Below are 27304 nucleotides of genomic sequence, written 5' to 3'. Positions count from 1 at the left end.
GGTGTAACGGAGGACCGTCCCCTCCCAGGAAGACACCAGCCGACACCGCCTCCCTCCTCCTGCTCCTCCTTGCCTCGTCGCTGAGGGCCGTCCTGAACCGGAGAAGCAGTCCAACGGTCTCCTCTTCTCTCTCCTCCTCATTGGACATCGACATCATCACTCGTTTTTCATCCAGGCGAGCGAGCGGGGTTAGCGGGGCGACTAGCCCGCAGCAAACATCTGGTACCCGGTGCTCGGTTGAAAGGTTGAAACCGCTGCCGAGGTCCATTTAAATCCCGCTGCTTTGGTTTGGCTTCTTGTATCCAGAAAAAGAGTCGCACGTTGAGATGCAGACAACGTGACCGCACGGCTGCGAGCTGCCCGCAATAAGCAGCAGGCATCAGGGGAGAAGATCCCTGAGAGGGAACCGGCTGGTTTATATTCAGACCAACTACAAGAAAGGTGAGTCTTTTGCAAACAAGCATTTTTTATTTGATTTGATTATTTATTGCTGCACCGTGTTGTTTTTTTAGGGGGCACACAAACACAGCTTGGTTAAACTGTGCTTTTGGGCATCCTCCTCCTCCTCCTCCTCCTGTTTCACCTCCTCCTCCTCCTCCTCCCCCTCCTCCTCCTCCTCCCTGTCAGCTGCTGATGTCGGAGGCCATCGGCTCCTTGCATCTCCCTGTGCCCTGCCAAAGATCCATTGTCGTCGTTGACCTCCCTGACAGTGCTTCATCCCCCTTTTTGTCCCCCCCTCCCCCCTCCCCTTTTGGCCATCATTTGGGTAACACAAAGAAGCCTTCATTTACTTTAATCCTGCAGGATTTATTAATCAAAATATAAAGAAAAAAGTTGCAGTGAAAACACGAAAATTATTTTTATTCAGCTTCGAAGTCAGATTTAATTCAGGAGAGTTCTCACGACAACTCTCTGCATATTTAACTTCCTGGAAATGTAGTCAGTCAGTGTGCAGACAACATGCAACCCTCAGAAAAACCCAGTCCACTTTATCGTTTTGACATTTTCATCCCCAAATGACTTGACATGCAGTGACTTGGCATTTAAAGCATGCCCTCCTCTCGTTTTCATCCCCTTTCTCCTCTTCCTCCTTCACCCCCCCTCCTCTTCCTCCTTTTTCTTTCTACGCTTGACACCCATCTGCCCTTCTCTGCTCTCCCCTGCACATCTTCCTCTCCTTTTGTGCTCTCGGCCCTCATTCATCTGTGTCTCTCTCTTTTTCCCCCTCCATTGATTTGCCTGCCGGCGTTGCTAAGAGACACCAGCAGCGGTCGGAGTGAGTCTGAAGGATGGAGTAGATGGAGGGGCAGTTTGTTTTTGTACCTGCTCAGACACAAAATAGGTGAAGATTTATATATATATATTAATATATACATATAGACGAGGGGATTCTCTGCTGCCTGGTCGTATATGTAGAAGGATGCTCGTTGGTTGTGCAAGAAAGTTGTACCAACATACCCAACATGCAACGAACACAAGCTGATTTGAGTTTTACATTTATAGATAAATAGGGCTGCAAGCGTGATAATTACGGATTGATTAAATAGTGTAAAATCACCCATTATCTATTTAGCCCAAGCGGAAATTTCCAAATGTCTAAATATAGAAAATAAAAAGACGGAATTAGGAATTTTTCTAGGAAAAAAAGATGAATCCATTATCGATACTGGAGCTGATTTATGTTTCTGATGATTGACTGATTGTCTCGTCTGGGTTATTCTTAAATACATTTTACGATCTAACGATCAGCTGATCGAGGCTGGAAATGTGGCACACTTCTTGACCGTGCAGCAACTCGATATTTCGGGGGGAAAAAATGGTGGTCGAAAGAGGATGATTTTTTTTTGGGGGTGTTTCAAGGTCGTTTCTATTACACGGATGCATAGTAAAGGAAAGAAACGCAAAGTTCATAATTCTGAATGTGTAAATAAGATTGTTTATGCATAATGTTTGAAGACACTTGAGTGAGATTAGATTGTGACACAAACACACCAAAGAAAAAAACGTCGTCAACACGCTCCTTCACAACATGGTTTTACCTGACACTGAAATGTTACAGAACTCTTTAACGTAAAAATCTCCTTTTTGCGCTCTTTCCTGTGGTGACAAGCGGTACTTGCGGCCGTCATTTTGAAAAGAAACGCGGAAATATATCTCGTGTGAAAAATCCAAAAGCGTTCTAACTTTAGCAGAAAACAGCCTCCATATTTCTAAAAGACCACAACAACACTTCATCCTCTAACGCCGGCGTTGAAGGTATAAGCGGCTCACACTAGATGTCAAAACCTTCAACCTGGACTCGGGGTTTACTTACATAACTAATGACACCAGAAACGCCTGCAAGCCTTCACTCAGGGATGCAAAGTCGTCTGTGACAACCCTCATTATCTGATCATGTTGCAGGTTCGTCAACACACGGCTCGCATCATTTCAGTAACTGTGTTCTGTGTTCATGAATGAACGCTTTGCCAAACATCATGTGGGTCCAATGCACCCAGCACAATAGGCAAATTCCCACTCTGGATTTTTCCTGGTTTTTAAGAGGCTTAGATGTAGCCTCAACAAAGCAGGCCTGCCTTTGTAATCACGGCCAATAAAACACCTAAAACCCCGTCTATTCTAATCATATGCTCGTATAGACACCGCGGTTCGGCTCGGGCTAACGTAGCGCTGTCCTAGTTCAGGCCGTTTGTTTTGTATTTTTATAACCAAGAGGACCAGAGCAGAGCACATCAATTTGTCAGACGTCATCGCTGTAAATCTGCTCTCTATGAATTTTAATTTAGAGGTTAAATAAGCCCAAAATCTGCCTTTTTAATATGCCTGCAGTGGGAACGTTGTCCTCACGGAGGCCTTGCAGCACTTTTAACTTCTTTCCTTTTTCTCTCATTTTAATATTCTCAGGAAAGCTGGGAATTAATGCAAAACTTGTGAAATCACACTGTGTTTACAGCTATTTAGATGTGCTGGAGGCAAAGTAAACAAAAGGTGTTTTGTTTTTTTTGTCAACTCATTTTTTTCTAAATTATTTATAAGCGTAGATAAGCTCGCAGGATGGTGTCAATCAGCAAAACAGCAACACGCGCGATGTCGAAAATAAACAAGATGTAAAGAACGAATTTGCCAAGTAGCCTTATGAATAATTACTTATGTTTTACAATTTGTCAAACACAGGAACACAATCGGAGGAAGAGTTTGTTTCCATACATACTGTATGTGAGTGTTTGAACGGAGCAGAGGCACTGATACCACAAAAAGATGCAGTTTTGGATAAATACTTTTTTTTTTTTTTTAAATGCATTTTTCATCTGATATTTGACAAAACAGTTTATTTGAAATAATTAACCGCAGATGTTAACTATAGAAAAAAAATTATAGTTTCAAGGACTATAGTATTCTTATGTAGTTCAATTAATGAAGTAATGATCTGATATTTAATCTGATTTTATTGTCTATGACAGATATATTGTTAAAAGATGTTTGGGGTAAATTGGACTTTTTTCTATTGTGTCTTTTTTGTTCATCCATCCATCCATTATCTATACCTGCTTTATCCTGAACAGGGTCACGGGTGGGAGGGGGGGGGGGGGTGGAGCCTATCCCAGTTCACTTAGGGTAGATCGCCAGTCCATCACAGGGCCACATAGAGACAGACGGAAACAAAGACCGTCCACGCTCTCATTCACACCTAAGGGACATTTGTAGAACCACCAATTAACCAGAGATGCATGTTTTTGGATGGTGGGAGGATTATCTGATCTGTTACACACACACACACACACACACACACACACACACACACACACACACACACACACACACACACACACACACACACACACACACACACACACACACACACACACACAGTAAGTCAAGACTCTAGCATGTCCACAGGTACATGGGATGTCACCTGACAAACTAAGCACGGAGTCAAGAGGTTGCTAATAGGATTCTTGCCTTTAAACCGACCGTACGCAGAAACACTCTCTGACACTTCATTGTCTTACGGCTCGATTCGGAGAACCCTGAGAACAGATTTGGAGGCTTCGTGAGTACAAACAAACTGTTGATGTGTCAACTATAAAAAGAAAAAGGGTCCACGTCCGAACACACTCACACGCTTACATAACATTTATTTATCTATTTTTTCATTTTGGAAGTGCTGGTTTGTATTCGTTCCAACTCCCACTCGATCAAAATCAAAGTTAAAGGGGCTTTGGTTATGTCCATAATGTGTTAAATAGCGTTAATTGCCGTTTGTAAATTTAATCTAAAAGCCTGCTATTGGTGCAGATTTAAAAAAAGATAAGAAAAGATGAGGCTGTGAGGGAATCCAAACTAAACTAACCACCTGCTACCAGAAACTGCACCAGCGTTCAGCAGGTGGCTGCTGTTGACACTTGTTTTCCTGGCCTGACTCTGGTTTGTGGCGCCAACAAAGGAATCCTAGAATATACAATAATAATAATAAAAAAAAAAAAACATTTACAAACTCAAATGCAGCAAGGGGAACAGGATTAAGAGTCTCATGATAAAAAAACTTAAATAAAAAAAACTGTCTGCAAGGAAGTTTAATTTTGTGGTGAAATGCAAATCAGAAAATAGGAAACATATTTAAAATTTCATCATGAAAGCATTCTCTCTGTGTGTGTGTGTGTGTGTGTGTGTGTGTGTGTGTGTGTGTGTGTGTGTGTGTGTGTGTGTGTGTGTGTGTGTGTGTGTGTGTGTGTGTGTGTGTGTGTGTGTGTGTGTTAACGCGCAAGTCTGGCTGCGACAGCAAATTTAGCGCCTAATGAGCCCAAGAAATTTGTATGATGTGCATTCAGTTTTAAACGGCGGCCCGGAGGTAAAGAGAAGTGAACTTTACGGGGTCTTCATGAAAGACTTGTGCGTGCGGCAGCAGGCTGATTTCACGACGCATTTCAGTAGAAAAGTAGAAAAAGTGCTCCGTGCAGCCGTTTTTTTTTTTTAAACCACTCGGACTCGCCGCTGTGAACACGGCGGGGTTTCATCTTCACACACATGTAAATTGCAAAGGACAAACACACACGCATAATCCCATCATTTTAAACTGCTTACAGTAACGGTTTTCCATTCTGTCACACACACGCACACGCACACACACACACACACACACACACACACACACACACACACACACACACACACGCACACACACACACACACACACACACGCACACACACACACACACACACACACACGCTCTATCCAATCACGGCAAACTACTTAACTTCACCACACATGCTCAGCTCACTTTCCACGGGTATTTTAAACTAATAAAGCAGCCCACAGGCCCTCTTACTCTGCGGCGTAGTTATAGGAATTACTGGAAATCAATGGACTTTAGTTTTGAGCTCGTCTGCGTTTGTTTGCCACATGATTGAAGGTTATCTGGTATTGTTGCTGTTCATCTCTAATTATTTCTCCGATAGCAATCACGTAGCCACTCAGACCTTCTGATGAGATACCACACGGGCAGCGCCGGTCCATTTATCTCCACTCAGTTTGTCTACTTACTAATCAATGACTGGATTGCTACCGCTGTTAAAAGCGCAAATATACGAAGACCACCATTTCATGACTGTTTAAATCAAATCAATGATAAAAACTGGTTTGATTGATTAATGTAATGCCTTGAAATTCCAACATTTTTAACAGCTTTTCACCGAATTGTTTTGGCTCGGTATGATTTCAACCACCGACCTGAAACTGGAGCAGAGAAACATCAGATTTTTGTGGTCAATCTCTGGAAGACGTCAACAGGGACCCTTGAAAGTCTTCAGAAAGTCGACGGCGATGAAGCGACGAGCCGGGCGACGTGTTTCTGAGGCACGTTCAACTTTTCAAGAGGAGGCGGAGCTTCACCGTCCAAGATCGAAGAAGAAGGCGCGTCAGGTCAGGAGACACCAGCTGGGTTTTCTTTGATGTTGGCGGAGGTTGGTGTCACCGTGAATTCGTCCCCCATAGTCAGACTGTTAACACCGAGTTCCACCGGGACCTTCTGAGCCGTCTGAGGGGGAAAATATTTGCTGCAAATGGCAACAGGGTTCTGACAAATGACAAATGGACGAGTTCCTCACCCTCAACAACACAACCGTAGCCGTCTCGGTTATCTGCGACTTCTTTCTGTCCTCCAAAAAATTATACCCCAAAATCTGATGTTTCTCTGCTTCAGTTCCAGGTCCAACGGTGAAACCACGAATGTTCACGTACCGGCGGTCACAAAAGAAACGTGTGGATCAAGAGCTTTGAATACTTCCTCTTGAAGGTTTTAGCTTCCTCCTGCTTCATGTGGATTACTGTGCTGCGTTCTGCTCGTGCTTCACAGCGACAGACTTTTTGATTGTATGTTTGAGTAGAGGTGCATCATCAACTCGTGCTGCTCTTGTGTTTTGAAAATTCAGCTGCACACGGTTTCAATGTTTTCCAAAGTCACTCAGACTCTCTCTCTCTCTCTCTCTCTCTCTCTCTCTCTCTCTCTCTCTCTCTCACTCTCTCTCACGCTCACTCTTTCTCTGCTTTGTGAAAGCAGACTGCAGCCAAAGGAAACGGTTCCCATCTGATGTATTTCATGAAGGGTGTCAAAGAAAGCAGGTGGACTGAAAGCACCATTACGCTATTAAAATTCCCTCAGCTGATCCACCGGACACGACCAGGAGCACGATGAATTCAGACGTTTCCAGCTCCACGAAACAACCGACCAAATATCAGATTATCTCTCCGGGCTGTCACGTGCTTTGCTCTGCAGAGGGTTTCTCTGGAATTCAAGCTCGGCCAAATAATATAATTATAGATCACTCTTCTGCTCACATGCCCAATACCGAGGCTGAAGCCAATGATCGTCGTATCATCATTAGAAATCTGCGGTGGCGGGACTCAGAAGCCTTCTCCAATCTCATCTAATTAACTCATCAGGAAAAGCTTCAAATAGGTTAATCTGATAGCGAGGGAGCAGACAGATTTTTAATAGAGCAACGCCAGCCTAACTGGGTTAGTCTTCTCTTCTCTCTTTAATGACACAGTCCCAGTCACTGTTGCTCTACAGGGACTTTACACACGGGTCATCCAGTTGATGTCGCCTCGGTAAAGGTTAGTTTCTCTGTCAGTCGGCTTTACTCCCAAAGGGATCTTTTGCACAATTGCACAGCGCTCGCAGAATATAGAGAGTAGACATCGAGGTGTCAAACTGCTGCTCCCTCTGCTGAACGGAGAGCGTTGGCGACCGACTCACTAGCGATCAAACAGACGGACTTGGTAACAGATGCACTTGTTGTCGAGCGTGGACGGGAACACCAGATGCTGCTGATTAAGGTGTGGTCCGGCCTGCTTGACCGGACACCGTCGGTTCCCACAACTTGGTGTCATTCTGGCCAAACGGCCTGCGTTGTTTCCACATGTCATCAGGGAAGAATCCGTAAACCCTTTCTGTTTGATGAGAAGCACGGACTATGCCTGTGTTTTTTTTTTGCTTGTTTTTGTTTGTTTTCTTGAGTGAAACGGTTTTAATATGATGCAGTAGCAGTAAATGTTGTCTGAATGTAGCTATGCACAAACAGAAGGCTTCTATATTAAGGATTGGTCATGATTATTGAATTTCTGTCTTATTTCCTTTGGATTTTTTTTACCGGTAGTAATGCGTTACTACTACCAGAAGGTGGTGATAATGCATCTGAAGGCTGTTTGCAAACTTGACCGCAACCGTCAGAAAGTTCTGTCAAAATCACAAAAAATTAACAAGATGACATGCAGTACAAATTCTTCAGGCAAAGATAGCAGATCATCAGTCTATCACAGCTGCGCACCGTCGTTTAAAAGCAAAGCACCGAGCAGACGGTCCATCCACTCATCCATAAATTAATGGATAGCTCTGTCGCCAGATGAAGTAAGTTTGATGTTGGATGTGCAGAGCAAACAAAGCTCCAACATTACAAAGATCAAACTCAAGACATGCTTCGCATCAGCTTCGTCAAAGGGTTTTAAAGTTTGACGGCAGTTGTTGAGCTCCAGTTTATGGCGAGAACGGATGCCTTCTTTTTTGTCCAATACTGTTTTTGCTTTAAATGACTGTCTGTATTCTACACATTAGATCAAATAAGCATTAACAACTGGAAAATGCAGTTTAAAGTAATACAGTTCAAGATTGTTACGTAGGAATAAATTCTGTGATTTTCTTTTGGGAGTTTTTAGCTGAAAAATAACTTTTTTGGGGGCTTCTCAGTGCTGCTACAAACCCATATTGGACTTGTGCACTAACGTGTTATGTAATTCCTCCCGGTCTCTGATTATATTTGTTAGATATTAGTCATATCTGCTGGTGCGGCATCGTAGAAGTAAAGTAAAATTCTTCTTGTCAGCATGATCAGGACCGTCTTGCAGCTCGCTCTTTAAATCACTCGCGTTGACAGTCCCCAGATTCCCCCCGAAGTCGCCCCCGAGCAAGAGCGACTCGGGCTGTTTCATGTAATATAGCGCAATATCAGACAGGTGCTTGCAATATGTCACCGTGTCTGTAAAAGAAAGCAGTTCCAGCGTTAGTTTGGGAGATGAAGTGTGACGGGGACCACTCGGTCTGTCCAGAGTGAGAGTAAAATACCACTTGCCTGGAAACATTACATCTTTTTGGAAGTATAACTTCATGGTTGCTATATTGCAGTTCTCTTCTGATTTAAATAAATCAGTTTTTTTTACATTTTATATCTATTTTTAAAGACTTTTTATGCCTCTGTGAAGCACTTGGTGCTTTATAAACAAACCTACCTTTTTTTATTTGCCATTTAAATGCATCACTAGTCCGTCTAGTTGCAGCTAAAAGAAAAAAAATACAAAATGTTCCTCGTATTTTTGCATGCATGTGTCAGGTTAGCTCGTGCATGTGCGTGTCACGCCTCTTTGTGTCCTCCCTTTTTGGTCCCAATAGGAAGGTACACAGCAGAGCTATCAATCACATCAGCTTACTGGCTGTCTGAGGGCTTTGTTCTCTCAGGATTATTGTACCTTCTTTAAACGCCGTGTTCTCACCGGGGAGCCTCTTTCACCTCACACATGATCAGATTTAAAGCTTTGAAAAACACATGTCCAGACGCTTCTCGCTCGCAAACACTTGACATCGCTTCCCTTTTATTCACGGCCACCGCTGACACGGAGAACCCGTCAGCGATGATGCTCCTGTCCGATTTCCACGTATCCCTCCTCAGTGTTTTCCAGTTAATTCGACTCGTAAAGGAATAAGCTGCTGGCTGCGTTCCTCAAGTTTAGAAAAAAGTGAGTTTTTCTTTGTGCCTGTCTCTGTCTGTGTTGTGAGGCGGTTCCCAAGGCTGCTGTCTGTCAAGCGTTCACTTCATCTCATCTCTTGTCTCCCAGAAACCTTCTCATCTCTGCGTCTCTTCTCACCCTCTCATCTCTCGGTGAAAGAGCACTCGGGGGAGAGAGAGCGCCGGGATGCCTCTCCCGCTCGCTCTTTTCAAGAAAACTTAGTAGGTCTGAGGCCTCGCGACAGCTGTTGTGATTTCAACCATGTTTTCTGCACTCTACTTCTGAATTTAGCTCATTTTCTCCCCCAAAAAATGTGTTTTGCAAATCAAGCATGAGTAGAAACCAAAACTGTGACATCTGACTCAGATAACTGATAACAGGCTGGCTTATTGTCATGGCAACACTGACAAAATTCTGACTGCATTCTTCTTTTTTCCAAATTTTTAGTTATCTTGTTTTTTTTAAAGGGCTTACTGTGTGGTTATTGTGCATTAAATGTAAACTCCTTTCTCGTATTCCTGATTGTTTTTCTAAACACGGCTGTTGATAGAAATCTCATCATCCCTGTTGGGACATATTGCTCTTTTTTTTTTTTTTTTTTAAATCGATTAAGCTCTGATATGCTTCTATTGCTGCTATAAACTCGGTTCCATAGAGACCGGCCTTTGGAAACGGTCTGTTGTTCAGTCTGTGCATCCACTGCACAAAAAATCCACTCTGTTTCCCAAATGGATGTTGAAAGAGTCTCTCACTCGCTGACGCTGCTCATTCTTTACAATTACCAGTGTTAATCTAAAGCTTCTCTCCTCCTCTTGTGTGTGTGTGTGTGTGTATATATATATATATTACTATACATTTACTTTAGATTAAACTCATACAGCAGATTCCGTATCAGGTCAGTTAAAAGGTGCAACTTTTGCTTGTAAAGCTGTTGAATATTTCACTGTTGTTTGGACAGGAGTTACTGTGTCGTCTGTTAAAGAGACATAATTATGTTCACAGTTGTTGTTTTTTTGTCCGTGGGTGGTGTGTGTATGTGTGGTGTGTGTATGTGTGTGTGTGTGTGTGTGTGTGTGTGTGTGTGTGTGTGTGTGTGTGTGTGTGTGTGTGTGTGTGTGTGTGTGTGTGTGTGTGTGTGTGTGTGTGTGTGTGTGTGTGTGTGTGTGTGTGTGTGTGTGTGTGTGCGCATTGTGTTAAATGTGACACAAACAACAGATGTGCTGCTAACTCAAGTTTATCTTGTCGTCGTAGCGGAGTGATGAGAATTAATGAGGCTTCCTGTAGCATTACAAGGATCTCCACTGCTGATTTCCCTAATTCGACAAAATGTAACGGACGCTGTCTGTTGAAGTCTACGAGTGTCGAGCTTATTTACTCAGTCTTGAGCTTCATCCTCCTTCCTGACAGTTTAGGACTGAAATATATGCGCAAGTTGGTAGAAACAATCTTTCTGTTTGGTTTATAGAGTCTTTAGTCACAGAATATCTCTTACAAACTGGAGGCATACAGTTTGAATAAAGTCGAGTTGCATCTTGGAAATTGAGGGGACCAGCTTGTTTGGGAGATTAATTGATTTAAAAATGGAATATCCTGAGTTGAATGTCCCTTTATCTGCATCAAGCCTGCATTGAAAGGTAGACTTGGGTATTCATCTCCGTCTCTCTGCTGTGTTTTTGCGTTGTAGGTGATCTGCTTCCTTCCTGCTTTGGTTGAACCGACTCTGAAGCGCCAACAGAAGGTAAAGACAACATTAAAAAGTGTCTCCGTTACTGCAGTTTGGATGCAGCTGGAAGTTTACTTGTGCTGAAGTTTTTTGTGGCTCGGTTTGAAGTTGTAAACCTCTTCCTCCATTGTCGTTATTGGCCGTGCGGTCTCGGTTTCCTTTCATCTAAATGTAGTCTACAATCCATGTGGCGATGTGCCATTAGATAGAGGAAAGATGAGAAGACTTCCTGCCATCTGTGCACATGGCAGATACGAGATGCTTGCCTATAAGAGCGTCGGTTCGGGTGACTTGTGTTATCCCTCCGAGGGCAGAGCGTCGTATCGGCCGGAGGTCCGGAGGTCCACCGAGGCGGCCTCACCCACAGAGTTCGTGTCGAGGGCTGAATTCCAAAGCGGTGTCATCCCCCCCGCCCGCCTGAGCTTTGGATGGATCGTCTCTGCAGCGGTAGCAGCTGGCGCCGGGCCTCAGGACGGAGGACCGTCCTCCTCGTCTTCCCTTTATTATTCCTCTCACCTCTTTCAGGGCTGAAGACTAATGGGAAGAAGAGGAGAGGGAGGGGAGGGGAGGGGAGGGAGAGCCCAGAGACGCGAAGCATCAGGGAGACGAGGGGGAAGAGAGAGAAGTGATGTATTAGAATAAAAGCTGCATATATTTACAAGAGAAAAGGCTTTCCAAATGAGCACTAAGCGGTACCAAACTTCAGTACTTTTATGGCACTGACAAATTTTCTTTGATACTTTCTTGAAAAATGCGTCTTCATTTGGTACCAAATTTCGATACCAAGGCTGAAACATGTTTTCATTTCAAGGCGCATAACTTTTGCTCCGTTTAGCCTCAACATTGACAATACGAAGGCTCGACTTAGGCGGCTCGTCAACGTAGATCATCGGTCTTAAAACCTTTTTTCATCTAAAAGCTACTTCAACAAAATATAAGTGTCTCAGAGCGCCTCATGTTTAGTAACATTTATTCACATAGCTGAGCTCCACTCAAACCAGCTGAATAAGCATGTGTTGTTTTCTGTATTCATTTCTTTAAGTTTTCAGTCATTGTCTGTATGAACATGTTTCCTAAACGCATACTTCAGGGCACGCAACTCTTGTGTGGTCAAACTGGTTCATAAAGGGCCAAATAAAGCTTTCTAGTATAAGATTTAAGAAGGAAAGTCCAGTGTTTCATATCGGATTGGACCTTATTTTACTCATTTGGAACTAGTTGAAGACTTCTCTGTAGCATCTACCGACAGCACATGAAGCGTTTAGGGAGCCATCTGTAAACTGTAGCTTCAGAAAACAACCAGGGTTAAACTCTCCCCCTCTAAACTGCATGAAAACTATAAAGATTTGAACCGTCATGTAAACTTCTTTTTCTTGAAATGGATTTTATAAAATTAGTATGGAAAAGAAATGACGCACAGCAACAACATGGACGGCTGAAAGCGTCTCCACGGTGGAGGACACAAGTACTAAAGATCAGATGTCAAAATGTCAAAACAAATCAGTATTAAGTTGATTTGCACTGACTTTTTAAAGGCAAACAGTGAAGTTTATGCTGACATAAAACTACAACACATATATAATATTTTATATATAATAACATCATTTTGTTATAATGTACAAGAATATCGTTATCGCCGAAACACCCTGAAACGTTGTGATGCTATTTTAGGCCCGTATCTTTTATAATCGTAACAGCAATTAGACACCGGGGACGTTCGAGCACATGTTCGTGTTAACAGTCACGTAATATCACCACCGGGGATTTCACAACGGTTAAATATAGTTTCTGCCGATGCAGCATAGAAAACACTCCTTTGACAGAGTAAAAAAAAAGAAAAAAAGACGGTGAGCAGGTCAGTTCGAAACAAACGGCGAGGCTCGGTCCTGTCGTGAGGAACGTATAGGTCACGATCTATGTTTGGCAGCAGGGCTTTGAATGATTAGAGGCGAGAGGAGAGGCGGTGGCACCGAGAGCAACCGAGACTTAAATATATGATGAGAAGGTGTTTGACCGCGTGAGACAAAGCGTGATGAAGCGATGGAGGTGTCTGAAAGTGAGCAATGAATAATAGAAAGAGGAAGTATAGATTTTTTTTTTATGGTTGAATTGTGCTCTCTGCAGAAACCCGCTTTACAAACACAACCCATTTGAAACAAACATTTCCATACAATGCGTGTGAAAGTCCTCTGAAGGACAAATAAAAACAGAGAGACTACACGGAGGGCGGACGAACAACAGCAACAAAAAAAAGCTGATTGTTTCACCGCTACCTTTTATTCAGCTGTCAGAGAAGACAGATCGGAAGTGCTCTTAAAGTGCACTCTTCTTCTTTTTCCCATTAAATTGGACAAATGCGAGGCCATCTGATTCAGATGCAGGCGTTATACCACTTGAATAAAAAAAAAAAAAAAGTCGACTGAAATAAAGGAAGATATGTCTTTTAAGTGGAGAGCTCTGACTCAGGGGGGGTCAGGTATATCTGTGCGCTCCGAGTTTAAGGCAGTAAAGAGAGGAAGCAGGGAAAGATAAAAATAAATTAAAGGACAAAGACTGAGGAGAGGACCGGGCTGAGAAAGAAGAGGCGAGGCAGTCGGACAAATGTGGAGACTTCAGGACTCGTTGAAGAAGGATTATTGATCGCTGGTTACAAGAGAAGGCCGACCGGGAGGAGAAGGGACGACGTGGATGCAATGCAGGAGATGAAAATAGAAGTGAAGTTGCAGAGCAGAATACTGCTGGCGGAAAAATCTGAGACAAACTTTTCTTTCGCAAACCCGGTGCGTGCACGACCAGCCCGGTATCCCGCTAACGAGTGTAATACACCCGTCGGTCCACTGGAGGGCACTGTGTCGGTGTCACGCTATGGCTCCTAAGTTTTTTATGTTGTGGCTTGTTTTTTTCCAAAACAATCAGCTGAAAGATGCTAAAACTGAATATAAAAGTGGACGTAGCATCTGTGTCTGAAAAATGAGGCAAATGCGGAAGTGTCTTAAACTGCAATACCACCAAGTGCCACTAGAGGTCGGCTCCAAAAAGCCTCCGGCTCCATAGACTCCCATTCAACTTCTCTCATCAAATCCAAAGTGAATAAAATGTGTCCATCAGTTATCTCGGTGTTGTTAGCTAAAGTCACTCCTTCTTATTAGTTTTCTGGAGGTCCATCTGAAAATAATCCCTGAAAATAAGCTTAAATTTTTTGGGGGGCGTGTCTGTTTGATTGACAGGCCTGTGGTGCAGTCAGGTTTTGCTACAGGTGGGCGGGGCATAGTGCCCTTGGGTTCCCAATCCGATCAGTTAGGTCCACCGCTAGCCGCCCCCAGCTCATCCAAATATGGTCACTTCCTGCTCCAAACTACTGCGAGCTTGCAAGATGGCGACGGCCGAAATCTGAAATCGAGGCAAACACCCTTAATGTTACCGATTCCTTTAGCGGTCATCAAGTCTTTTACTTTAACAGGAAAAGCCGAATCCTTTCACAATAAAGGTGCTCAAAAACTGTTTGTGATTTGCCTTCCAGAATCTGCCGCCCTCATGAAAAAAAAACCCAATTGAAAACCCTTTTGTGACCTCTTTGGCGCCTCCTAGCAGCACCGGAGGGGCATCACGACACTACTCGGTCTCCTCAGCAGTCAGATCACTAATTTATTCTCACGTGGCCCTTCTTTTCCTGCCAGTCTCACACAAACACAAACACGCAGCATTAAGAGACTCGTACACATAAACAGTCAGGCATTACTCATTTGAATTCCTCCAGCAGAAACACATCTGATGTGTTTAATTGGCCACTGGGGAGCTTTCTCTCTTTCTGTATTTTTTCTGTCTCTATCTTTGTTTCCTACTCTTCCTCGCACCACCCCCCTCCCCTCCCCCTCTCCCCCACCCACCTCTGCCTGACTGCTGATGAAAAACCCAAACTCTGGTATTAACAATTAAAGATTGTTAATACCAGTCACAACACTGTCAGGTCGAACTCGGCGGGAAGAAGACAATGATTTGATTGAAAATAAGTCTCACATTAAATTCCTGGAGGATTTTTTTTTTTTTTTCTCTTTTTGCTCGTTGGCTTTCCCGTTTAAAATGCACCACTTGTAATATTATCGGGAATATGTTATCCGCACAATGATTCTTGTAGTCCCAGCTGTGCTCTCAACACCGACATCCACTGATGTAAAAACAGATTAAGGCTGCTTTTGTTTTCATGTTAGATGATGTAAATTTTATTTGTCTCATAACGCAGCTCTTCACGTCGCTCTGGAGACTTTTTTTTAAAGGAGGCTAACTTCTTTTACTGAACGATATGTGTGTGCACTGTGCATATAAATATTAAAACCAAGCACTTGCCTGCCTGTGAAGGTGATATATCCTGTTTGGGATGCTGAGGAGAATATCAGAAATGTTTGCATGGCCGAGTCATATGTCGGCCCAGTCACAAGTAGGCGAGTAATTAGCTGTTGACTTCATTTTTGGAGAAGATTTGACCCAGTGAACCGCAGTGAATGCTCCCTTCGCCCGTTATCAACCTCACCAACGATGTCGTTACTGTGTCCTCAACGTTTTTCAGCTTGCTGCGTCTGGAAGGCCTTTTTTTGTTGTTGTTGTTGTTGTTGTTCCTCCGCATGCAAATTTCCATCTGGTGCGATAATCCTTGTGACTCTTTGTCAGTTTCTGGGACCTCTGAGGAAAACAAGTGCAGCTGCTTTCATCTTCCATGCAAAAAAAAAAAAAAAGAAAAAAGTTTCTGCCTACTTTGTTAACCTGAGTGTTCATAATTGCATGTGCATATTGTGATTTCTCACCTTAATTATAAATTGTAATTCCATAAACTGTTTGTCAAAAGTTTCCACTTCAGGAAAAGTGCAGAAAAATGATGCAAAAGATATCAATAATATTTTGAACCATTGAATCTAATGTATGATAAGCATCATATATAGAAATATATGACACTATTATATAACGGGGGAAATCTGATTAAATAGGACAAATCTGTGTTCAGGAGATTTATGGATGAAAGGATGATTTAAGATTAACAGGATACTGAATGTGGCTACGTATGTATACAAATACACTCAGTGGCCACTTTATTAGGTACACCTAAGGCTTTCCTCATCAACTAGCTATCAGATCAAGCCAAAAGTCGACTAGTTGTTGCACATTTATTCAATTGGATAAATTATTTAAGATATAAATTTTAACAATACCTCTGTAGTTACAATCTAATGCAAAATAACATTCACTTTTATGAAAGTCATAATGTTCTGTTGCTTGGTGTCATTGTTGAAAGTGTAAAAAAAAATATCTAAAAAATCTGCTGAATGTTGAGTTCATAATTAAAGGTGTGGATTTTTTCAGGGGTGTGTCCAATTTTGTGTCCACCCTATTTAAATAGAAATGCGTGCCTGAATATTCGAAACAGCTCTGAACATAATGCACCGCGGTAAAACATCCCAAAAAATAACAAAAAACACTTCCCACCAATCAATTTGAATTGGATTTAACTAGACTCTCTAGGCTGTACCTAATAAAACGGACAATGAACTGAAGGGATCCTATACCACAGGAGCCCGGCTCATCTAATTATAGTCATGCTGACTGTACTAAAGCAGGAAATTGCACTCAGGAACTGCAGAGCTCTCGAATTATTCAAAATACTGCTGTGATGGTATTGGAAAAGACAACAACAACAAAAAAAGAAGGAGCACACAACCCGCATCCTACAGGACTTATACTGACTTCTTGTGTCAGCGAGAAATTCTTTGAGAGCTCTTTGAGTTACCTGTAAAGATTTTAAAGGATTAGTTCCTTCAGAGATTTCCTGTGATGTTGCCGCACACCTCAGCTCTCCGTCTCATTGAACCGCGCGCTGAATGTAAAACCTGCAACCGTTAATCTTTTAGGTATTAAAGCACCAAACCAAGAAACTGATGCTGCCAGGGAATCATATTGTGTTTATTTATAGGCTTCACTGGAGAAACTTTTGTTTTAAAGCATTTTTTTTTAACGAAAGGTGATAGGAAGGTGGAAAACTTTTCAAATCTAACATTAACGTATTCTTAAAGGGCCGGTACGCTCTGTCCAAAATGCTTCTTGGAAGGTCGGGTAGCTGAAGAAACCCCAACACCTTTCGGATGGGAATTTTACACAAAAAATACTATTCGACAATCGCTCATAAATATTCGGCTATTAAGAAGAGACTTCTCCGTCTTTGTCTTCTTCTTTTGGTGAATTGCAATCAAGCAGAACATTATCGCCACCTACAGCTATGTCAAATATTTGTTGAGCGTGCAGGATTGAGGATACACCTGAAGCATCCTTTGGAAAAAAAATACTCTGAAGAGTTCTGTCCTTGGAGGAATTTTTAAGCATCCTTAAAAATTCAAAGAGTCCTTTGACGGTGTTTGATGATGTAGCATCTTTGAAATGCAGCCTAGCGAGGACACGTCTGAAAATGTGCAACCTGTCACATTTGGCTTTTAAACTCTTTATTTTCAAGTATAACCTGGTCCTTACGGCAGCAGTTATAACTGCTACGCTACAAAACTGCATTTTCCCTGGGAAATAAAGAGTAAAAATCAACCTCCCAGCCACTACATTAAATTTTTCCAGCCTCACAATGTTAGATTATTTATTTTCAGCTAAATTCCAAAACAACTTGTCAGCTTTCTTTTAGTTGATTGATAAATTTGTGACAGGTAAATAACATGATTGATATCAGACGGGTCTGAAGAGTGTAGCTTGCACTGGCTTCAGAAACAGATTGACACAGTTCGAATATATCATCTCTCTGATATGAAACATATTGTATCTCTACAACCTTTGATCAGGACATATGGGCAGATTCATCAAGCTGGAACATGATTTTGTAAAATTGTATAACTGTGCCAATTTTTTGCAGTAATTTAGTGTAATCAGAGTGGCCGTATGACACAATTAACTGAAGGCAAGAGTGAGAGACTAATCTCCAAAGGGTATAGATAGTGGGGTTTCCATGGCTACAGCCCAGTTGTGTAGCAAAGCTTTTCCACTTGCAGTTTTATAAAAATGGAGACCCTTTCAAATGCGGTGAGAAATAAGCCATTATTTTCCCTTCAAATTAGCCACTATTTGACTGCGTTGTCGATTATTTTCTCATCTTGCTTTAGTTGAGTTTTTCCCATGTTTTAATTTTTTCCCTTTTACAGTATGTTCACTGAAATGGTTGTTACTGAAGATGTTTCACTTTTTCTAAAGGTCTTAAAATCAAGACTCAAATGAAGTCATGTTTTTATGACTTTTGAATAAACTGCATGAACAAATTAACCGATCGGACAAACATGTTTACTAAGTGACACTGACACTAATCAGAAAAGCTTCGGGGAGCTGCAGTTTCTGCCGAACTAAAGACAAGATACGAATTAAACAGACCTGAAAGACGAAGTTATTTTATCGATATAAGTACAGGTTCATCTCGGCCGTGGCCAAATCCACTTTAGCGAGATTAACATCAGATAATCTGAGTGCAAAGAGGAGCGCATGCTTTCAAAGAGGTTTCACTAAGGCTCTTATTAATCAAAGGTGTGTTTTAGGTGTGACATGAATTAAACCAATCAGAGTGTCGGCTGCCGTTCCTTTAAAAGCCGGCTGCAGTTTCACCGTGTTGCTACTTTAATGGTGTATTTTTCAAATAGTAAAAAGAACGGTTCTCTGCAGAGGAAACATCTGCTCATGTGTAAATATTAATCTTTCACATTTTAATCTTTTGCATGTTCGTGTGCTGCTGCATGTTTCCGTGCGAGTTTACGAACGTTGTTCACCCACAGAGATTAAAACAAGTTGTAAAAAAGTGCACCGTTAACGTCAGTCCAGGTTTTTGCTGGTCAACCTGGTGCTCCATTTTACAAATCAGATTCTGTCCGTCGCCATCTTGCTAGTTCGAAACGGTTTGGAGCAGGAAGTGACCATATTTGGACGAACTGGGGGGAGGAGCCAGCGGTGGATATGACTCGATCTGATTGGAAACCTGACGATACTAAGCCCCGCCCACCAACTGCGGAAACTTTACTGTACCACAGGCCTGTCAATCAAACAGACACAAGCACAGCTTTTTGAAGCTTCTCTTCGAATTAATAACAGATTATTTTCAGAAAACTAATAAGAAGGAGCGACTATAGCTAACAACACCGAGATAACTCGTGAACAAACTTTATTGACTGAGAATTTTATTAGAGAAGTTGAATGGGAGTCTATGGAGCCGGAGGCTTTTTGGAGCCGACCTCTAGTGGCCCTAGGTGGTATTGCAGTTTAAGGCACTTCATCGGAGCCATTTTTCAGACCCGGAAGCTATGAACACTTTTATATACAGATGTTCTAGTTATATCCTTGTTTCATTGGTGCGCCCTCTTGTGGAGTCCTCCAGTAGCGCACAGAGTACAGAGTCAAAAACGTGAACATTAATGTTCACGACACAAAAGTTGCGTTGTCAACATGTGGTTCAAAAGGAAGTCTACATCCGGCCTCTGAGAAGAAGAGAGGCTTTCTTAACGGAAACATAAATCACGTCATACCGAGATTGTCCGTTCGAACCTGCTTGTGTGTTTTATGTCGATGGAGATGACGACCTTGCTTGTGTGCAATTTGCAGCGAAACATCGCTATTGGCAACGCAGTCAGGATACAAACAAGGTGATGGGGAGAGGGACGGTGGGGGGCAGAGAGACAGAGCAGGCGGAGGACGGGTGAAGGGCAGAGGAGACATAGGAGACACCTGTAACAACCAAAATGGCTGCATGTTATGGTTTCTGACTCGCGCCGTCTGCAGCGGTGATTGAAACGGGAAGACAGATGAGAGCGAAGGTGATGGACGGGAACGGCGAGAAAACAGGAGACAAATGAGACAATTATCAGAACCCGTTTGAACCGCGACGAGTTCAACTCGCTAATGACTGGAGTGAGATGGAAGAGACGAGGACACGTGTCTCGCCGAGGCGCCGCCGCACCCGTAATGGCGGCATCAATCTCACATCGTCATAAACACACTCGAACTCCAGTCAGAACTGGAGGAGGTGGTGATGAATGGGGAGAGAGGGGGAGGGGGGGAAGGGATCGAGCAATAACAGAAGAGGAGACGGAGGCAGACGTGGGAGTTTGGGGGTGAGGGCAGATTATGAGATGGGTGATCTGGAGAAATCTTTGAAGACGATCGACGCCACGATAAGCAGCTGCTAATAACACACGTTTCTGCCGCCGGATTTTCGCTGATGAAAAAATTGGATGTGACACGAAGAGAGGGAATAAAGAGGCGTGGAACGGCAGAGAACAAGACTCCCAGGCAGGTTAATGGCAGGCTGGCAGCAGGTTGCTTAGTGACGGCAACAGTTAATGCAAGTAATTATAAGGCGGGTAATTAAACCTGGAAGGGGGAGTCGCTCAGATGCAGGAGTACACATGCAGGTGTAAAGGCGAACAGCTGACAGCTTTACTTACTAAATTTCCCCACTGTGGGATTAATAAAGTCTAAATCTAGCTTTGTTGCAGCGGATGAGTGAGAACAGTCAGGAAAGTCACTGCGACTTGTCCGAGTCAGATATTCAGGGGATGCTAATACGTTTGTTCACTATTTTCTCTCTCCCTGGTTAAAGTGCTGCAGGGTTGTGGAAGAGCGGCGATGGTATTTTTTGATGCCTAAATCGTTTGCTGCCCGGCTCTAACAACACTTCATAACATTTTAAAGATGATATTTGTTGGTGGGCATCCTCACATTTCACATCTCCGACATCCCGTAGAAAGTCAAGTTAAATCAAGTTTAAGGAACAGATCTGGTGATATTCTATATTTTCCAATGAAAAAGTGTGTTTTTACCAAGCGGCATCGACAGCTGCGCGGACGCAGAAGGACATCACGGACAACAAATACGGCGGAAATTAACCGACAGCTGTTTCACTCGCAGTCAACAGTTATTTGCTCACACAAATGAGTAATGAACATAATAACAAATGCTCTTAGCTGCATTGGGAGCATTTCTTAATAAAGGGGCTGAGGGGGAGCGTCATCATGCTTCAAATTAATGCCGTCCCTCGGCTTCAGTGATAAATGGAAGTGGTCGTCGTAGGGGATGAAGAATGGAAGAGTAACAGGCGAAAGAAGCAAAGCGGCAAATTCTTAGGACTCAAACTGCAGCGGCACCAAGCAGTGATGTCACCCGTCGGTTTGTTTATGAATCCTCCAGTTCAGATTCTGTCCGTCGCCATCTTTGCTAGTTTGAAATGGTTTGGAGCAGGAAGTGACCATATTTGGGCGAGCTAAGGGGGAGGAGCCAGCGGTGGATCTGACTCAATGTGATTGGAAACCTGACGATACTATGTCCCGCCCACCGATAGCTGTAACCTGACTGCACCACAGGCCTGTCAATCAAACAGACACGCCCCCAAAAACAGGTCTTCTTGAATCTTCTTTTCTAATGAATGAGGGATTATTTTCAGATGGACCTCCAGAAAACTAAGAAGAAGGAGAGACTTTAGCTAACAACACCGAGATAACTGATGGACACATTTTATTCACTTTGGATTTGATGAGAGAAGTTGAATGGGAGTCTATGGAGCCGGAGGCTTTTTGGAGCCGACCTCTAGTGGCACTCGCTGGTATTGCAGCTGAAGACATTTCTGGATCAGAACCATTTTACAGACCCTGAAGCTACAAACTCTTTTATATTCAGTCTGGTTTTTACCGGTACTTTCTGATTTTCCCTCACTGTGATACTCAAAAGGCCTAAACCTTTAAAAGTTGCTTCAAAATGACGACACAGTTTCCTAAAACATGCCGTTTCTCAAACAGGAGCGAAAAGTGAATTTGTTTTTGAGTGTTTTCAGCAGCACCAGCATTCTCATAATAATGTTGATGTTTTGAAGCAGATGTTTTGACATTGAGGCCGTTCAGGCTCTGTTTGTACTTTCAGGGATAACTAGCGAAGGTTAGTATGCAAACAAAAGGTTTAGGCTTGTTGTTCTTTAGTTTTTTTTTAGCCGGAGCGGCCCGTGTTGGCACCCCCACCGCTGGCCTCATTCAACATGAATGAGAGGGCTGCATTTTTTTCACACAGAGCTTAAGTGGATCTGAATGTCGCTTTTGTCTTTTTGGACAACAATGGAGAGCTATGGCACACAGAGATGATCTATATTAAGCTTTGGCAACGCGGGCGATACATTTCCAAGTCGTGTGGAATTTGTTGACTTGAGGGAAATTATAGATGAAGAGGCGGCAACCTTTTCAGAAAGAATTCCTTTTTTTGTTGTCTGCAATTACAGCTGCATAACCATATTTTCATCCCATGCAGAACTGTCCATGTCTGAAGGGCGAGTTTCGGTGTTAAATATAATAATGTTGAACTGAACTGTGTGACACATGCAATTACTGTTTCTGCGGAGCAAACTGGATCAGAGTTTCGCACAATTAAAAAATGCCCGACATCGCGCTCACGTGGGGGAAAGATTTGTACCGCAGTTAGTCACTGCTTTGTTCAGTCATTAGACAACCTCACACACAGAGATAGTAAATAAGAGCCCGACTAGACTGAGGGCGTCGTAGAGCGCGGCACTCGACAGGAGAGAGGAAAAAAAAAAAGACATCTGCAATAGAGCAATTGTTCCAGAGGAGAACGGTGGTGGGTGATAATTACCGGCTGTAAAAGGCCTGATGGCCTCAAACTTGGAGGAGTTGGACGATACGCGGAAAGCAAAGAAAAGCACGAGAGAGCCGATGACGGTGGGAGAAGTGATTGACAGTTTAAAGTTGAGGTGCTCTTGTTCAAGCTGAAATGAAATCAATGCAACAGAACTGTCACCATTCAGTACAAAAAAACCCAACAAAAAAATGGGCTGAATATGAAAACCCAGAAGTTCAGCAGGTGTGTGAATATTGGAACTCAGAGACAGGTGATGAGAAACATGCTGCTCTTCAGCTGCAGCGTGCAGGACGCTGCGACCATCGATGCATTATAGATGAACCGCGTCGTGATGCATAGCAATGAGCCGCGTAGAAAAAAAACCCAAAAAACTGCAATCGTTTGGGGGGAAAAAACTCGACGCCATGAATCCTTTACCGGACGATTTCATCGACAGCTGCGCGGACGCAGAAGGACATCACGGACAACAAATACGGCGGAAATTAACCGACAGCTGTTTCACTCGCAGTCAACAGTTATTTGCTCACACAAATGAGTAATGAACATAATAACAAATGCTCTTAGCTGCATTGGGAGCATTTCTTAATAAAGGGGCTGAGGGGGAGCGTCATCATGCTTCAAATTAATGCCGTCCCTCGGCTTCAGTGATAAATGGAAGTGGTCGTCGTAGGGGATGAAGAATGGAAGAGTAACAGGCGAAAGAAGCAAAGCGGCAAATTCTTAGGACTCAAACTGCAGCGGCACCAAGCAGTGATGTCACCCGTCGGTTTGTTTATGAATCCTCCAGTTCAGATTCTGTCCGTCGCCATCTTTGCTAGTTTGAAATGGTTTGGAGCAGGAAGTGACCATATTTGGGCGAGCTAAGGGGGAGGAGCCAGAGGTGGATCTGACCGATCTGATCAGAAACCTGACGATACTACGTCCCGCCCACCAATAGCTGTAACCTGACTGCACCACAGGCCTGTCAATCAAACAGACACGCCCCCAAAAACAGGTCTTTTTAAATCTTCTTTTCTAATGCAGCTTAAGACAATTCTGCATCGGCCTCATTTTTCAGACCCCGAAGCTACGAACACTTTTACATCCAGTTTGTGGGCAGAACAACACATTCTCACAGTGAGTCTGCGTGTCGTTTATAATATTGCTTTTGGTTTCTGCTGCAGATACAGAAATGAAACAGACAAAAAAAAAGAAAAAAGGAAAGAAATGCTTCAAATCCGTCCCAGTTCTCTTGATTAGACGGGTCAAGGTTGGGGACGCGGTGGTTTGTGTTGCTGTAACAACCCTGCATCGCTTCCTGGCTGCCATGGCGATGCATCAAAAATAGAGTAGTGGAAAATAATCTATTGGTTGCTGGGTGTCGGTAGGTTGGTAGCAGACGAGTCTTCGCAGTATGATTAGTTATCACGTCTTTTATAAGCGATGTGGTACCCAATGAAAGATCTGATTTGTGACCCTTCATCTGGCAAATTATGTTTCTCTGTCTTTACTAAACTCTTGAGTCCATCACTGATTAATCTGCTGATTGATTCGTTTCTTTAAATCCACTACAGGCTTAAAGAAAAGGCTTTAAAAAAAAGCACTGTTGAATAAGAGAATGTGAAGCAGTACATTAAGGACTTAACAGCACAAAGGAAACACAATGCAACAGATGGTTTGTTTGCAGGATTTTGACCTTTCTGTCTGCTCTTCTTCTCTTGTTTCCTGATTTATAAATAGCTCTTTTAAAGGTGAAATCCAAAGCGGGTTCTTTTTAATTATTGTTTTACAGCAAGAATCGAGTCAAGAGTTTTAAAAAGCTCCACCGAAATCCGCCCGCGGTGATTATCGACTCACTAATCTTTGTTTTGTTTTTGTCGAGCTGATGACATTTGGGAGTTGAGCTGAGTGTTTTCTCATCGTAGCCTTTCTTCTTAGATGATGTATAAAAAAAAAAAATTGTTGAACAAATTTGAGCAAAAAAGATGCAGACGCAGCAGTAAAACACAGCAGATAGCAGATATGACCGGTTTGTACGGGAGGTCTGCTCCTCCTGCTTCATATTCTCCCCCACGCTCCGTCAATCTGTATGCTGTCAGTCTACTTCAGCATTTCCAATTCAGCGTAGTGACATTTTGAAATATATTCAACACTGAATGCAAACACACACACACACACACACACACACACACACACACACACACACACACACACACACAAACAGCAAAGAGCAGAAGTTTTTAGTTTTTTTTCGCATGTTCCCTCTTGTCTGTTGTTGATGGACAGTCTGAGGGACAAATGGAAGAAGAAGAGCAGGAAACTACAGGAAGAAATAAAAAAACAATAAAAAAAAACAGCCTGCGAATAAATAGAAAGCCAAACGTCTCGAGGCGAGCTGGTCGAGCCCGAGAGGACAGGAAGTAAAGAGGGAAAGATGTGGTCTAATGAGGTTAATGGTGGTTAATGGTGGTTAATGGTGGTTAATGTCGGTTAGATCTCGGTTAGATCTCTCTGTGTCTCTGCAGGTTTTCCACATAACAGGAAGCCAGACTTCCACACGGACGTTTAACCGTGAAATAATCCGAACTCTGCCGGAAGCGATGGTTTGGTGCCTTCGAGATCCAGAGCCGCACGCACGTCCGAAAACTAGCTGCAGAGGACCTGAGGTAGAGCTCTTTGTGTGTGTGCGTTTGTGTGTGCGCAGGTGAGCTCAGCAGGTGTTCAGAGGGCATCACATGAAGATGGGCGGGGCCGACAGCTGGCAGGAAGTGGGCACCGGAGGGGTCCTCTATCCTCGGATTACAGTTGAGCAGATTAGAGCTAAACAGCAGTCACCTTAAACTCAGTAGCCCCATGAAAGTTCCCCTGCCTGCCAACAGGGCATGCGCACACACACACACACACACACACACACACACACACACACACACACACACACACACACACACACACACACACACACACGCACGCACGCACACACACACACACACACACAAACTGGCACAACTGTGGAACACAATTAAATTAGTGCATCTGGCAGACGGTGTGTGAACCTAGTTTAACACATTAAATCACAGGGAGAAAGTCACACACACACACACACACACACACACACACACACACACACACACACACACACACACACACACACACACACACACACACACACAGGACAGATGCTGCCCCCACCCTTCCACCGGTCGTCCTCTCAATGCCAGCTGGAGAGAAGATGAGATTTGGGACTGATTGGTTTTGTCTTTTTTTTTTTTTTTTTTTTTTTTTACATGACTTCACTCCATTCACCACTTTTCACTCGTTTCCTTCGTCCCTGAATAAAACCGTCATTTTTTTTCCACCAAAAAAACCTCCAAAAAAAACCCAACTGCAGAACTGACATCAACACGGCGATGAAGGGAAACTCTGATTTTGCTGCTGTCGTCTTAAAGAGTTTTTTTTTTTTTCCATTAAAGATTTCATCATTCGATACAAAGAAGTGAAACTTTCCAGCCCAACTTTTTTGTTGTTGTTGTTTTTATAAACTTTGTGTTTGAGGAGAGAAGCTGCAACAGAGCAGCTGCTTTAAATGGCTTCTTCCTTTTTTCTTCAGCAGAGTCGCTCTCGGTGCCTCAGCGAGAAAAGGCAGACGCAGACGATGGAGTGAAAAGGAGTGAAAAGACCTTGAAACAGAGAGAGAGACGAACTGAACCTCACAGACAGACGAAAACAAGAAAAATCCAGAGAAACAAGAAGAAGAAGAAGAAGAAGAAGAAGAAGAAGAAGAAGAAGAAGAAGAAGAAGAAGAAGAAGAAGAGAGGCTTTTTTTTGTGTGTGTGTCAAGGATGGCTAGAGCCGTGATGGAACATCCTTCAGGCCAGACCTCCTCCCTTCCTCTGCTCCTCCTCCCGTCCTCCCTCCCTCTCTCCACTGCTCTCCACTAGTCTGCCAGCTTTCTTTGGCTACGTCGCTTCAGTGCAGAGAGAGAGAGAGAGAGAGAGAGAGAGAGAAAGCCGAGCGTTGGAGCTCGACATTCCCACAGATGGCAGCGCAGGCGAGGAGGACGAGGACCTGCTGCATCCGTCCGCTGGACTTTACCGAAGACGGACGCTGCAGTTAGTCAGATCAAAGGACTGAAGGACAAGTGAGAGGTGGACGTCAAAGACAGGAGAAAACAAGGGGGAAAGGAAAGTTTGAAAAAAAAGTAGGGAAGGAAAGGAGGAGACTGAAGAAGAGGATCAGCTCCCATCGAAAGACTTCCAGAGCAGTCAGGCTACAGCTGTGTGTGTGTGTGTGTGTGTGTGTGTGTGTGTGTGTGTGTGTGTGTGTGTGTGTGTGTGTGTGTGTGTGTGTGTGTGTGTGTGTGTGTGTGTGCGTGTGTGTGTGTGTGTGTGTGAGGAGCGAGGGAGAGAATCCAGCGGGAGACGGAGAGAAAGCGTAGGAGCATCGCTGAGCGCACAGCTTGACTGTGAGACAAATTGACTCTGACACGTTGTCGTCCATCAGTGTGTGTTTCTGTGTGTGTTGGCGAGTGTGATATAAAGAGGGTGGTGTGTGTGTGTGTGTGTGTGTGTGTGTGTGTGTGTGTGTGTGTGTGTGTGTGTGTGTGTGTGTGTGTGTGTGTGTGTGTGTGTGTGTGGTCGTCCCAGTAACGCTGACTGGCCCTCGGTGGTCAT

At 43.4% G+C, this 27304-nt stretch overlaps 1 long non-coding RNA gene across 1 annotated transcript; it reads left to right on the top strand.

The window, feature by feature from the left end:
- On the top strand, window positions 1-26635 carry LOC138631747 (uncharacterized). The gene is made up of 4 exons (XR_011311741.1): window positions 1-441; window positions 10962-11015; window positions 25160-25300; window positions 26242-26635. It is a non-coding gene; the product is annotated as an uncharacterized lncRNA (long non-coding RNA).
- The last annotated feature ends 669 nt before the right edge of the window (window positions 26636-27304 follow it).

Source organism: Brachyistius frenatus, unplaced genomic scaffold, assembly GCF_029030835.1.
Source record: "Brachyistius frenatus isolate BFR_SWC_R1_liver_20210118 unplaced genomic scaffold, ASM2903083v1 Contig_164, whole genome shotgun sequence".
Lineage (NCBI taxonomy): Eukaryota > Metazoa > Chordata > Actinopteri > Embiotocidae > Brachyistius > Brachyistius frenatus.
The sequence above is the reverse complement of the archived record's forward strand: the minus strand, read 5'-3'. Positions and strand labels throughout refer to the sequence as shown.